Source organism: Panthera pardus, unplaced genomic scaffold, assembly GCF_024362965.1.
Source record: "Panthera pardus isolate Hobbes unplaced genomic scaffold, ASM2436296v1 HiC_scaffold_17, whole genome shotgun sequence".
NCBI lineage: Eukaryota > Metazoa > Chordata > Mammalia > Carnivora > Felidae > Panthera > Panthera pardus.
The window spans coordinates 20,819,681-20,834,026 of record NW_026526732.1 but is presented as its reverse complement, the minus strand read 5'-3'; the positions used below and the strand labels follow the sequence as shown (position 1 = coordinate 20,834,026).

General features: G+C 38.6%; 1 long non-coding RNA gene across 1 annotated transcript in view; it reads left to right on the top strand.

Moving 5' to 3' along the window:
* LOC109252518 (uncharacterized) overlaps positions 1–12,127 on the top strand; it is a 67,259-nt gene extending 55,132 nt beyond the window's left edge. Inside the window, exon 2 of the long non-coding RNA XR_002074057.2 lies at positions 11,722–12,127. This is a non-coding gene — a long non-coding RNA (uncharacterized LOC109252518). The remainder of the gene's footprint in view (positions 1–11,721) is intronic.
* Positions 12,128–14,346: the final 2,219 nt, after the last annotated feature.

The window sequence follows — 14,346 nt, the reverse complement described above, 5'->3', positions numbered from 1 at the left end:
TCTTCTGGTTCTTCCTGGAATTACATAATACCTCTCTTTTATTTCATTTGCTTTCATGTCTTTAAATCTATGGATGCCTTCTACATCCTCCACAATCTTATAAAAACACTGCTCAATATAATTTTCTACACTGCCATACTGATGTTTTTGGTTCCACTTTTGAACTAGAAATACCTCCATTCCCCTTGGAACTCTCTTACCTTCTGGCTCTCATTTGGACTGGATTCTAAGCCTTCAACAGAGTTGTCATCCTGGGATTCCTCTTTACCTTCCTCTATGCTGTATCCTGTTTGTTGGATCTTAGGTCTTCCTCATTCTTGGTTTATGTATTTGTTTTGATAGGAACGCATTCTTCATTAGGTTCTGAAGAAGTGCTGCATGGGAGATAAATTTTTAAAGACTTAATGTGTCTGATAATATCTTATTCTGCACTTATATTGACTGATAGTTTGGCTAGGTGTAGAATTCACTATTTATTTTGAGTCACTCAGATCCTTTATACCTGACCTGTTTGCTTGTTTTTTAATATGAAATTTATTGTCAAATTGGTTTTCATACAAACCCCAGTGCTCATCCCAACAGGTGCCCTCCTCAATGCCCATCACCCACCGCCCCCATCAACCCTCAGTTTATTCTCAGTTTTTAAGAGTCTCTTATGGTTTGGCTCCCTCCCTAACTTTTTTTTTCCTTCCCCTCCCCCATGGTCTTCTGTTAAGTTTCTTAGGACCCACATAAGAGTGAAAACATATGGTATCTCTCTTTCTCTTTATGACTTATTTCACTTAGCATGACATTCTCCAGTTCCATCCACGTTGCTACAAAAGGTCATATTTCATTCTTCTTCACTGCGGTAGCTTTTAGGACATTCTGGTATTCTAAAATATCATGATTAAAGGTCTTGATATGATATTTCTAATTATGTGTGCTGAATATTCAGCAAACTTTTTTACATCCCTCTCTTTTGGATAATTGCTTTTATTATGCCTTTGATAATTTCCTCCCCAATGTGTTATCTATGTTCTCTCAATGAAATCTCTACTCTTAGATGCTATACATTTGGAGTTAATTCTCTAATTTTCTTATCTTTCCTGTCTTATTGTCACTTTTTATGATTTTCTACTTAGTGGAAGATTTCTTTATCTTTTACTTTCAAACTCATTATTGAATTCTTAATTTCATTTATCATATCTTTATTTTTCAGTAACTATTTTTCTGATTAATTTTTTTGTAGCATTCTCTTCTTTTTTCCATGGGCTCCATAATTTCTCTTATCTTTTAAAAACATAAGTTGTAATTTCTTTGAAATTTTCATTTGTTTTCTATATTATCAGTATCTGTTTCTGTATGTATTTTTTTAATTTTTACCTTCCAAGATTTATTTATAATCAAGTTAGTTAACATATAGTGTAATATTGGTTTCAGGAGTAGAATTTAGTGATTCATCCTTTACATACAACACCCAGTGCTCATCATAACAACTGCCCTTCTTAATGTCCATCATCCATTTAGCCCATCTCCCTACCTACTTTCACTCCATCAACCCTCAGTTTGCTCTTTGTATTTAAGAGTCTCTTTTGGTTTGCCTCCCTCTCTGTTTTCATCTTATTTTGTTTTCCTTCCCTTCCCCAATGTTCATCTGTTTTGTTTCTTAAATCCCATGTATGAGTGAAATCATATGGTATTTATCTTCCTCTGATTGGCTTATTTTGTTTAGCATAATACCTTCTACTTCCACCCACGTTGATGCCAATGGCAAGATTTCATTCTTTTTTATGGCTGAGCAATATTCCATTGTATGTATATACCACATCTTCTTTATCCATTCATCAGTCAATCACATTTGGGCTCTTTCTATAATCTGGCCATTGTTGATAGCGCTGCTATAAATATTGGGGTGAACGTGCCCCTTTGAATCAGTATTTCTGTACCCGTTGGATAAATACTTAGAAGTGCAATTGCTGAGTTGTAGGGTAGTTCTATTTTTACTTTTTGAGGAACCTCCATACTGCTTTCCAGAGTGGCTGCACCAGTTTGCATTCCCACCAGCAGTGTCAGAGAGTTCTCCTTTCTCCACGTTCTCGCCAACATATGTTGTTTCCTGAGTTGTTAATTTTAGCCATTCTGACAGGTATAGTTTTGATTTGTATTTCCTTGATGATAAGTGATGTTGAACATTTTTTCATGTATCTGTTAGCCATGTGTATGTCTTCTTTGGAGACATGTCTGTTCATGTCTTCTGCCCATTTCTTAACTGGATTATTTATTTTGGGGATGTTGAATTTGGTAAGTTCTTTATAGATTGTATCTAATATGCCCTTTATCCAGTATGCCATTTGCAAATATCCTCTCCCATTCCATAGGCTGCCTTTACTTTGTTAATTATTTCCTTCACTGTGAAGAAGGTTTTTTTCCTGATGAAGTCCCAATAGTTCATGTTTGCTTTTGTTTCCTTGCCTCTGGAGACATGTCTCATAAGAAGTTGCTACAACCAAGGTTAAACAGGTTCCTGACTGTGTTCTCCTCTAGAATTTTGATGGCTTCCTGTCTCACATTTAGGTCTTTCATCCATTTTGAATTTATTTTAATGTATGGTGTAACAAAGTAGTCCAGTTTCATTCTTCTGCATGTCAGTGTTTAATTTTCCCAACACCATTTATTGAAGAGACTGTCTTTTTTCCGTTGGATATTCTTTCCTACTTTGTCAAAGATTAATTGACAATATACTTGTGGGTCCATATCTGGGTTCTCTATTCTGTTCCACTGATCTATGTGTCTGTTTCTGTGCCAGTACCATACTGCCTTGATGATTATAGCTTTATAATACAGCTTAAAGTCCAGAATTGTGACACCTTCAGCTTTGGTTTTCTTTTTCGACATTACTTTGGCTATTCAGGGTCTTTTCTGGTTCCATACAAGTTTTAGAATTGTTCTAGTTCTGCGAAAAATGCTGGTGTTATTTTGATAGGGATTGCATTGAACGTATCGATTGCTTTTGGTACTATTGACATTTTAACAATATTTGTTCTCCCAATCCATAAGCATGGAATGTTTTTCCATTTTTTTGTGACTTCTTCAATTTCTTTCATAAGTGTTCTATAGTTTTCAAAGTACATATTTTACCTCTTTAATTAGGTTTATTCCTTGGTATCTTATGCTTTTTGGTGCAATTGCAAATAGGATTGATTCCTTGATTTCTCTTTCTGTTTCTTCATTATTGGTGTGTGGAACTGAAAAAGATTTCTGTATGTCGATTTTATATTTTGCAACTTTGCTAAATTCATGTATCAGTTCTAACAATTTTTTGGTGGAGTCTTTTGTAGTCTTTTCTACATAGAGTATTATTTCATCTGTGAAGAGTAAAAGTTTGACTTCTTCCTTGCCGATTTGGATGCCTTTTGTTTCTTTTTGTTGTCTGATTGCTGAAGCTAGGACTCCCAGTACTATGTTGAACAACATAGTTGAACAACAGTGGTGAGGGTGGACATGCCTATCTTCTTCCTGACCTTAGGGGGAAAGCTCTCAGTTTTTCCCCATTGAGGATGGCATTAGCTGTGAGTCTTTTGTATACGGCCTTTAAGATGTTGAGATATGCTCCTTCTATCCCTACTTTCTTGAGGGTTTTTATCAAGAAAGGATGCTGATTTTATCAAATGCTTTTTCTGTATCTATTGAGAGGATCATATGGCTCTTATCCTTTCTTTTATTAATGTGGTGTATCACATTGATTGATTTGCAGATATTGAACCACCCCTGCAGCACAGGAATAAATCCCATTTGATCATGGTGAATAACTCTTTTAATGTACTTTTGGATTCAATTTGCTAGTATCTTGTTGACAGTTTTTGCATCCACGCTCATCAGGGATATTGGCCTACAATTCTCTTTTTTAGTGGGGTCTTTGGTTTTTGAACCAAGGTAATACTGGCCTTATAGAATGAGTTTGGAAGTTTTCCTTCAATTTCTATTTTTTGGAACAGTTTCAAAAGAATAGTTATTAATTCTTCTTTAAATGTTTGGTAGAATTCCCCCTGGGAAGCCATCCAGCCCTGGACCCTTCCTTGTTAGGAGATTACTGATTCAATTTCTTTGCTGGTTATGAGTCTGTTCGAATTTTCTATTTCTTCCTGTTTCAGTTTTGATAATTTATATGTTTCTAGGAATTTATCCATTTCTTCCAGATAACCTACTTTGTTAGCATATAATTTTTCATAGTATTCTCTTACAATTGTCTGTATTTCTATGATGTTGGTTGTGATCTCTCCTCTTTCATTCATGATTTTATTTATTTGGGTCCTTTCCCTTTTCTTTTTGATAAGTCTGGCTAGGGGTGTTATCAATTTTGTTAATTCTTTCAAAGAACCAGCTCCTCGTTTCATTGACCTACTGATTTTTTTTATATACCATTTATTTCTGCTCTGTTCTTTATTACTTCCCTTCTTCTGCTGGTTTTAGGCTTTATTTGCTGTTCTTTTTCCAACTCCTTTAGGTAGAAGGTTAGGTTGTGTATTTGAGACTTTTCTTCTTTCTTGATTAAGGCCTATATTACTATATACTTCCCTCGTAGGACCGCCTTGGCTGCATTCTATTGTTTCACACTGCCATGTTTTCATTTTCATTTGTTTTCATGTATTTTTTTACATTTCTTTTTTAATTTCCTGACTAAGCCATGTTCTTTAACCTCCATGTATTTGAGGTCTTTCCAGTTTTTTTTTTCTTGTGGGTGCCTTCAAGTTTCATAGTGTCGTGGTCTAAAAATACACATATATGAAAATAGTATGACCTCAATCTTTTTGTACTGGTTGAGGCCTGATTTGTGACCCAGTCTGTGATCTCTTCTGGTGAATGTTCCATATTTCAATACACTTGAAAAGAATGTGTATTCCACTGCTGTAGGATGAAAGGTTCTGATTATGTCTGCTAAGTTCATCTGGTCCAGTGTGTCATTCAAAGCAATTGTTTCCTTTTTGATCTTCGGCTTCAATGATCTGTCTGTTGCTATAAGTGGTGTGTTAAAGTCCCCCACTATTCCTATATTATTATCAATGACTTTCATTAAGTTTCTTATTAATTGATTTATATATTTGGCTTTCTCCAAGTTGGGGGCATAAATATTTACAAGTGTTAAATTTTCTTATTGGATAGATACCTTTAGTATGATACAGTGCTCTTCTTGGTCTCTTATTACAGTCTTTGGTTTAAAATACAGTTTGTCTGACATAAGTATGGCTATTTTCTTTTGATGTCCCTTAGTATGATAAATGGTTCTCCACCCACTCACTTCCAATTTGGAGGTGTCTTTGGGCCTAAAATGAGTATCTTGCAAGCAGTACATAAATGGGCCTTGTTTTGTTTTGTTTTATCCATTCTGATACCCTATGTCTTTTGATTGGAACATTTAGTCCATTTACATTCAGAGTAATTATTGATAGATATAAATTTAGTGTCATTGAATTACCTGTAAAATTGCTGTTCCTGTGTGCTGTCTCTGTTCCTTCCCAGTCTTTGTTGCTTTTGGTCTCTCTTTCCTGCTCAGAGTATCCTCTTTAATATTTCTTGCAGAGCTGATTTAGTGTTCACAAACTCCTTTAGTTTTTGCTTATCTTGGAAACTCTTTATCTCTCCTTCTGTTATGAATTACAGCCTTACTAGATAGAGTATTCTTGGCTGCATTTTTTTTTCCCATTTAGCATGTTGAATATATCATGCCACTCCCTTCTGGCCTGCCAGATTTCTGTGCATAGGTCTGTTACTAACCTTCTTCATCTACCCTCATAGGTTAAGGACCTTTTGTACATAGGTGGTCTCAGAATTCTCCCTTTATCTTTGTATTTTGCAAGTATCACTATGATATGTCTTGGTGTTGACTTGCGTGTTGACTTTAAGAGTTCTCTGTGACTCTTGGACTTGAATGCCTGTTTCCTTCCCCATATTAGGGAAGTTCTCAGCTATAATTTGTTCAAATAAACCTTCTTCCCCTTTTCCCTGTTTTTCTTCTTCTGGGACTCCTATGATATGGATATTATTCTGCTTTATGGAATCTCTGAATTCCCTAAGTCTATATTTATGATCTAATGGTTTTCTTTACCTATTCTTTTCAGTTTCATTATTTTCCATAATTTCACCTTCTATATCACCTGTTCATTTCTCTGTTTCTTCCTTCTTCATTGTGATTACAACCAATTGGTTTTGCATCTCAGTTATAGCATTTTTTATTAGGTCTCATCTCTGCAGCAAGGGTTTCTCTGGGGTCTTCTATGCTTTTTTCAAGCCCAGCTAGTATTCTTATGACTGTTTTCTAAATTCTTGTTCAGATAAATGTGGATGGAACTGGAGGGTATTATGCTCAGTGAAATAAGTCAGTCAGAGAAACTTAACAGAAGACCATGGGGGAAGGGAAGGGGAAAAAATAGTTTCAAACAGAGAGGGAGAAACCATAAGCAACTCTTAAATTCAGAGAACAAACTCAGGGTTGATGGAACGGCAAGGCAGAGGGGAGAATGGGTGATGGGCATTGAGGAGGGCACCTGTTGGGATGAGCACTGGGGTTGTATGTAAGCAATGAATCATGGGAATTTACTCCCAAAGACAAGAGCATACTGTATACACTCTATGTTAGCTAACTGGACAATAAGTTATACTTAAAAATAATAAAATAAAAAATAATTTATTGTTCAGATATGTTGCTTATATCTGTTTTGAACAAATCCTGGCTGTGATTTCTTCTTGATCTTTCTTTTGGGAAGAATTCCTCTGTCTTGTCATTTTGTCTAGGTTTCTCTCTTTTGCATGTTATGAAAGCTTCTTATGCTTCTTGCTCCTGAGAGTAATGCTATATTAGAATGGGCCATATACTGTCCAAGACCTGGTGCTTCAGGAAGTGTTTCTGGTATGTGCTGTGTGCACCGGCTGTTGTGTTTGGGCTGCTCTTCCCTACTGGTCAGTCCTCTGCAGAGTTCCTCCTTACTTGGAGTAGGGAGTGTTTAGACCTTTAACTAGGTATGCTTTGATTTGTTTGTTAAAATAAGTCTGATTTTTTAAAAAAGTGTGGGGGGAGGCTGATCCAAAAAAGAAAAAGGAAAAGGAACAAAGAAAACAAACAGACAAACAAAAAGCTATAAGACTGATTCCAAAGAAAAGGAAAGGGGAAAAAAAAAAAACAGAAAAGGAAGCCTGATCCAAAAACCAAGAAAAGGAAACCAACAAAGAAAGAAAAGAACTATAAGCCCGATTCCAAAGAAAAAGAAAGTGGGGAGGGGGGGAGAGAAAGAAAGAAAAGGAAGCCTGATCCAAAAAAACCAAGAAAAGGAAACAAACAAACAAACAAAAGAACTGTAAGCCTGATTCCAAAGGCAAAAAAAAAAAAAAAAAAAAAAAAAAAGAAAGTCTGGTCCCATTTCTATTGGAACTGAAGCCCTCTGAAGCACTGCATGATCAGTAGCGTTGGGTGCATGTTGGGGGGCCTGTGCTGGTCCCTGGGAGAGAGGCCTCCTCTGCTGGCTCACAGTCAGACCTGCCCTAGTAAAGGTGCCCCTGCAGAGCAGGGGGGCAGGGTTTGGTAAGCGCTCCTGCCTCCCTGGGGGGGGAACTGTGTTGCTCTGTGAAGTCAGACCATGCTGGTAGGTGCGATGGGGGGGCAGGGATGGGGGAAGATGGCAACACTCCCGGGGAGGGTAGTTTGCACCAGTAGCTGTTCAGCAAGTCCTCACAGAAAAGCAAACAAGCTCCCCTCCTGTGTCCCAGGCGGATTCAAAACTCCAGATCTTCCAGGACCAGGCAAGGCACCGACCTGCTCCCCTCCTCCGGAGGACAGACTCACAGCACTTTGCCTGGTGCCATTCTGTCCAGAAAAGCAGTTGCAGGGCCACACAGGTGCCTAGGGTTTGTGGTGAAGCTCAGTGAAAGGCTGCCACAAGGTTATCTGCCCTCTGCGCATGCCTCTGTCCCCTGCTGTTGCCGGCCACTCAGTGGCTCCCAACGGTCTTTTGTCCTTGAAAAGGCAATATACCCTCTTCCAAACTTATTCCAGAGAGAGGAAAGTTCTCTCCCAGTGCGACCCAGGGGATCCCCACACCACACTGTCAGCAAATGGTGCGGGCTTCTAAAACCTCAGAATTTGAGCTCCACTGTGCAAAAACTTGCAATAATCCATTCCTCTCCATTCGCCAGTCAATGGTTTTGGAGGTGTTCTTCTTGTGTGAAACTGACACTCTGCTCTCTCTCCCCCTCTCTCCTTCTCTGTCTGTCTTCTCTCCACAAAAAGGGCTCCCTCCCCTCCACAGCACCATGGCTTTTCTCTCCCACAATTCATGTCTCCACCTCTCCTACCTGCCACATTCTCTCCCTCTGATTAGGCAGATTGTTCTCTTAATCCTCAAATTGATTTCCTAGGTGTTCTAAATGATTTGATGTTGATCTAGCTGTGTTCGAGGGACCAGGGTTCACTGACTACTTTGCTATTTTAACTCCTCCCCATTGTTTCTGTATGTTTTGATATCTTTCTTATATATTGGAAACTTTCCTATATACATGGTAATCCTTAGCTTTTCTTACACATTTAAGAGTGAAACACTAAAAGTCTCATTAGACTCTGCCTTATATGTATGATCATAGTTTTTTTGTGTCTAGACGCCATTCTAGACCATTCTAGGCTTTCTTTTTTAACGAATAACAAGTATTTACAGCAAACTTTGTCATCGGTATACATGGTATATCCCTCTATTTGTACAAATTTCCTTTCACTTTCTTCAACAAAGTACAGTATTATAATTCTCTTCAGAAATTACATATATATCCTTTTTGGTAGATAATCTAAGTAAATAATGGTTTTTTATGTTACAAAAGTTATATTTTTTCCTTTTAAATTACATTTTCTAATTTACTATTTCTGAAATGTAGAAATATGATCAAATTTTATCTTTTGATCTTATGATTGGCATCCTTGCTAACCTCTTAATTGTTCTAAGTTTCTGTATATTCTATTCTATATTTTAGCCATCAGATCATCTGAGAAAACAACATTATCTCCTTATTTTCATTCTTAAACTTGTTTGCATTTTTATCTTATCATATTGGTTGTAACACTACTGTCTCTTCATATTTATTGTTTCATGAAACATATTTGAGGCCACATCGATTTTTATCCCTTTATACATAATTTTCTCTTGTTTTGTAACACTTTATAAAATGCATGTTGTTTTACTCTCCTTACTTATCTATAAGCAAGACAGGCTCTGTTCTACTTGGAGTTGTTCACCTAATAGTAATCAATGAATTCAGTTCAGTTCTATGAAACTAAATAAAGGAAACCTCATTGAAAATGGAGTTGGGAAGGGGCTCCTGAGTGGTGCAGTCTAAGCATCTGACTTCAGTTCAGGTCATGATCTCACAGCTCATGAGTTCGAGCCCCACATCAGGTTCTGAGCCTGCTTCAGATTCTGGGTCTCCCTCTCTCTCTCTGCCCTCCCCTGATTGCACTCTGTCTCTCTCTCTCTCAAAAATAAATAAGCATTTAAAAATTTTTTTAAAATAAAAATAAAAATAAAATGGAATTGGGAAGCCAGAAGGGGGAACTCTTACATGATACCACTCACAGCACTTTGCAGCCTCAACAAAAAAAGGCATACCCTTCATTCCCACCAGGAAGAAGCCTACTTGATTACCCAGCAGGGGGAAGGCAGTTTTTCTCCTTGCCTCGAAAGGAGCCAAGCCACTGAGAGACTGTCAGAACTCAGCCAATGAAAAGCCACTACACTTCAAACTTCCAGTTTACTCCAATGGACTTTTGTTTATAACACCCCTTCCCAATTCCCCCCTTCCTCTATATAAGAGCAATCCTCTCCTTTGTTCTCTGGATATGCCTACGGCTTTTGCTATAGCTTACTTGTCACAAATTGCAATTCTTCTTCTATTCCCAAATAAAGCCATTTTGCCAGTGAAATAATTGGCTGTTTTCTTCTTCAGGTCAACAGCTCTGCTCTCTGTGTACTGATACCTACAGTGAAGAGACTGATAGCAACAAGACAGGTTGTGTGGCCAGATCTCAATCCACTGAAGTTTCTAGTAAAACTCTTCTCTCATCTCTGCCTAGTTTTGTCATTTCTCACAACAGAAAGCTGGTGTTCCTTACATGCAACAATAACAGGGTTCTTCACTGGCCACCTGCTACTCCATTTCCCAATCTCCCAATCCCACCCTTACCCTTAGGGCACTTTCCTCTCAACATACGCTTATTATATTGTGACTTATAGTAAGAAATAGATATTAGGTCTTTGTTCATGGTTCCTGGCTCATAACTCCTAGAACCCTTGCCATTACCTATATAAGGGCCAAAGGAACTTCTTTTGTTATAGTATTTAATTTTCTTCCCTAATTCTGAAATAGCTCCTGAGTGATAAAGGTAAAATGAATTTGTTTTATTATTCATAATAAGCCCCTTTCAGGCATAGCTGAGTTTATGTTAACGAAACAAGTTTTGGGAAGCCCACAGGACGAAGACCTGGGTTGTGAAGAGGACCAATCCTGTGATTAAACGGTTGGAACTTTCCACACCCCCACCTCCTCCAGGGAGGGGACAGGGGCTGGAGGTTGAATCAGTCATCAAAGGCCAACAATTTAATCAATTATGTCTATGTAATGAAGCTGCCAAAAAAATCCCAAAGGACAGCGCCTGGGTGGCTCAGTCGGTTGAGCGACTGACTTCAGCTCAGGTCATGATCTCATGGTTTGTGAGTTCGAGCCCCGCATCAGGCTCTGTGCCGACAGCTCAGAGCCTGGAGCCTGCTTTGGATTCTGTGTCTCCCTCTCTCTCTGCCCCTCCCCCACTCATGCTCTGTCTGTCTCAGAAATAAATAAACATTAAAAAAATTGTTTTTAAATCCCAAAGGACAGCTTTTGGAGAGCTTTCAGACTGGTGTACACGTGGAGGTGCTGGGGGAGGAGCACACCTGTGGAGGACACAGAAGTTCTGTGCCTTCCCCACATATCTTGCCCTCTGCATCTCTTCCATCTAGTTGTTCCTGGGTTAAATCTTTTTATAACAAACTAGGAATCCAGTAAGTAAACTGCTGCTCTGAGTTCTGTGAACTGTCCTAGCAAATTAATCAAACCCAAGAAGAAGTTGTGGGAATTTCCAATTTATAGCCAGGTGGTCAGAAGCGCAGGTGACAACCAGGACATGGGGTTGGCATTTGAAGTTGGAGGGAGGCAGTCTTGTGGGACTGAGCCCTTAACTTGTGGGATCTCAAGGTATCTCCAAGTCAACAGTGTCAAAATTGAGTTAAGTTGTAGGACACCTAACAAGTGTCACAGAATTGCTGGGTATGGGGGGATAAAAGCATACATTTGATGACCAGAAGTGTGCGAAGCAATGCAGTGTTTATAGTAGAGTATGGAGAGTAGAAGAGACATACAAGAGGAGCGATTTTCTTTATTTTTCAGTTACCCCCCTGGGTTTTGCAGTATCTACCTGATTTGTAGGTTACTGGCAATGATCGTTGTTTAGGGGTGTGTTCTGTCATCAGCTTATTGCTTCTCAGTTCCAAACCCACCCCTCATCGCCTGTTTGTGATACTAGAAGAGTTTTCCCTTGCCAGTTGGCTTGATGTTAAGCTTGGTCAATGGAGGGACAATGAAAGACAATGGAAGGACAATGGAAGGACAATGAAGGAAGAAAGGGCTTTTCTTCTGGTACCTGGTTACGTTCTTCTCTTTTGGCTCCTACAGCAAGATGCGGCACAGGACACCCTATGGGCAGCTTATGCTGGCACCCTAGAGGGCAATATCCCGGCAGATGGCTTCTCAACGAATTCTTCAGCATGGCGTCTTCTCAGGGATGGCTTCCCTACACCAGAGGACAGAGTCTTCACAGCACTACTGCAAGGTCTCCACCATCCAGTGGGTCATGGCTGCGGAGTCTCCAGTGAAGTCTGAATCTCATGGGCAGGGGAGAGGAGGGTAGGGTCTTCCAAAGGTGTTTCTTCCTTGGACGCTCCACCTCAGCCCTAGATGGGGGCTGCTCCCCACGTCTGCTATTACTCTTCCTTTCCTTATGTTTTCTTTACTCCTTAGTAGGTTATAGTTAATACTGTTATAGTTAATACTTCGTTATATTAAACTTCCTTTGTTTCCATTTCTGTGTGACACTCATATCTCCAATTGAACTCTAACATAGAATGTGATAAAGCCTTCTTGATATCACTTTACCTATGCTGTCTACAGCTCTCAGAATTCACCTTCCCTGTTTTCCTCATTTAGTTTAATTTGGTGCATCGATAAGTATATTTGCAACATTATCAGGTTATACCCAGCAAGGGATGGCTTTCCTTTTGGTATGACATCAATGATAACCCGGTTGTCTGTTTGCAGTATTACAGATCTGATCATTGGAAGGATTTTCCACAGACTAGCTTCAAGACTCTGTACCTTTCACATCTTGTTTCTCCTCCAAAACCCACAAATATGTGGTGGTGGCCACCAAAAGCCACATTCATATAATGATATGACTTCTGGCCCTATACCTTCGTGTTATAATGCCAGGTGAATCAGCACAGTGAGCAAGAGAAGTATTTGGGGAAGCCATTCCTATATCAGATGGTTGATAGTTTAACTTTACCCAACAGTGGCTGAAAACTATACAAACATGTGCCATTCAATGCAAGTTAAATACCCTGATTCCATTTTCTCTTAGATGAGTCTCATAAATTCTTGGAATCACTTCAAAACTACCTGATACAGAGGAGGGAAAGATAGGGTAGAGGAATACAGTCTTAACTTGTTGAGATTGAAATTGTCTACTTTTCCAAATTTTCACACACACACACACACACACACACACACACACACACACACACAAAACTGTTAACCAAATGAATGAACCATCCTGGGTCCACACACAAAAAGTTGTTAACCAAATGAATGAAACATCCTGGGTCCAGAGACAGAGCAAAAGAAGTCTTCATGCTGGCATCCATGCCCTGTGTTGCCAAGATTCTCTGTGGCATCTGTACTTGGCCATGGAGAAAACAGCCACTGAAGCCACCCAGTGGTACAACCAGGGGCTTCATTTCTGTCTATGACTCCCCCAAGCCTGTGAAGTTGCAAATACCCTTAGTGTATGCCTTTTCTGCACAAACGACACTAGCTAGAAAAGGATTTGTTATTTCTATTTTTTTTTTCGTAATTTTTTTCTTTAAAACCTGACTGCTAAAATCAGTGAGTCTGTTCCCTTCAACTTGTGGGTTGTCCCAGTGACCAGATGGAAGGGAAACCTTTCCCAAACCCCAAGTCCAGTCAGGTTCTTTTGTCATGTGCCCTCCTAGAACTTCAGTCAAGGCACTATTTTAGCTTTTACTGTACCTTTTATGTGATTAATTCACTGACTTCTCTGCCCACCCCACCCACCCACTCCCACCAAAGACTAAGAATACTGACATCAGGGACTGTGTCTATTTTAGTTCACTAGTACTTATCACTTGACATTGAGTAAGTTCCCGATAAATGTTCACTGAAGAAAAATAAAAGCGCTTATCCAGTGAGTCAATTCTTTCTCTTTTATGTTTCTCCTGTACTTGCCGTTATTACCGTATTTAATAATTACCACATTCTATTGATATTAGCTATGAACATGTCTGCACACCCTACTTGAGCGTAAACTCCTAGAAATTTGACATTATTTCTCAATTGTTTAAAAGTACCCAGTAAGTAATAAATGTTTATTGAACCAATCTGTGCCCTGAACTGGGAATTAGTATATCTGCCATATATCTCAGATGCATTATGTAGCTTCTTTGAGATTCAATTTTTTTTTTATCTGTAGACTGAAGAAGTTATTCTAGAAATGATCTCCTAGGATCCCTTCCAGTTAAAAAAGCTAAAAGTTACGTGATTCTAAATGCCAAATACATTCTCCTATCTCAAACCACTAACAAGATCTTAAGTAATTTAAATGAGGGGGAAAAGGCCTTCAGGGTGTATTTAAAGATGTGGGGAGAATTTTCATTAAAATATATGGGATGGAAATTTGTTGATTCATTTTTACCCGGCGGAATTTATAAACAATAAAATGTTTATTTACAAAAGCCAAACTGGATAACCATAAAGAGTTTATGCTCTTTGGGGGCATGCAGAAAAATCTCTAAAATGTGTGTATATTTTAAAAACTTACCATTTTAGGAAAAACGGTAGTTTATACTTCTTGGGAATTTGAGAAATGTTGTATGCTTGCTGGATAATATTACCGTATACAAAGATTTGAAAGTTTCCTTTAGGAATCTACTGTCATACTCAAGAAAAATATATTAGATGTTTGGGCCATCAGACCATTTAGGATGATTCTCTTTTAACAAATTT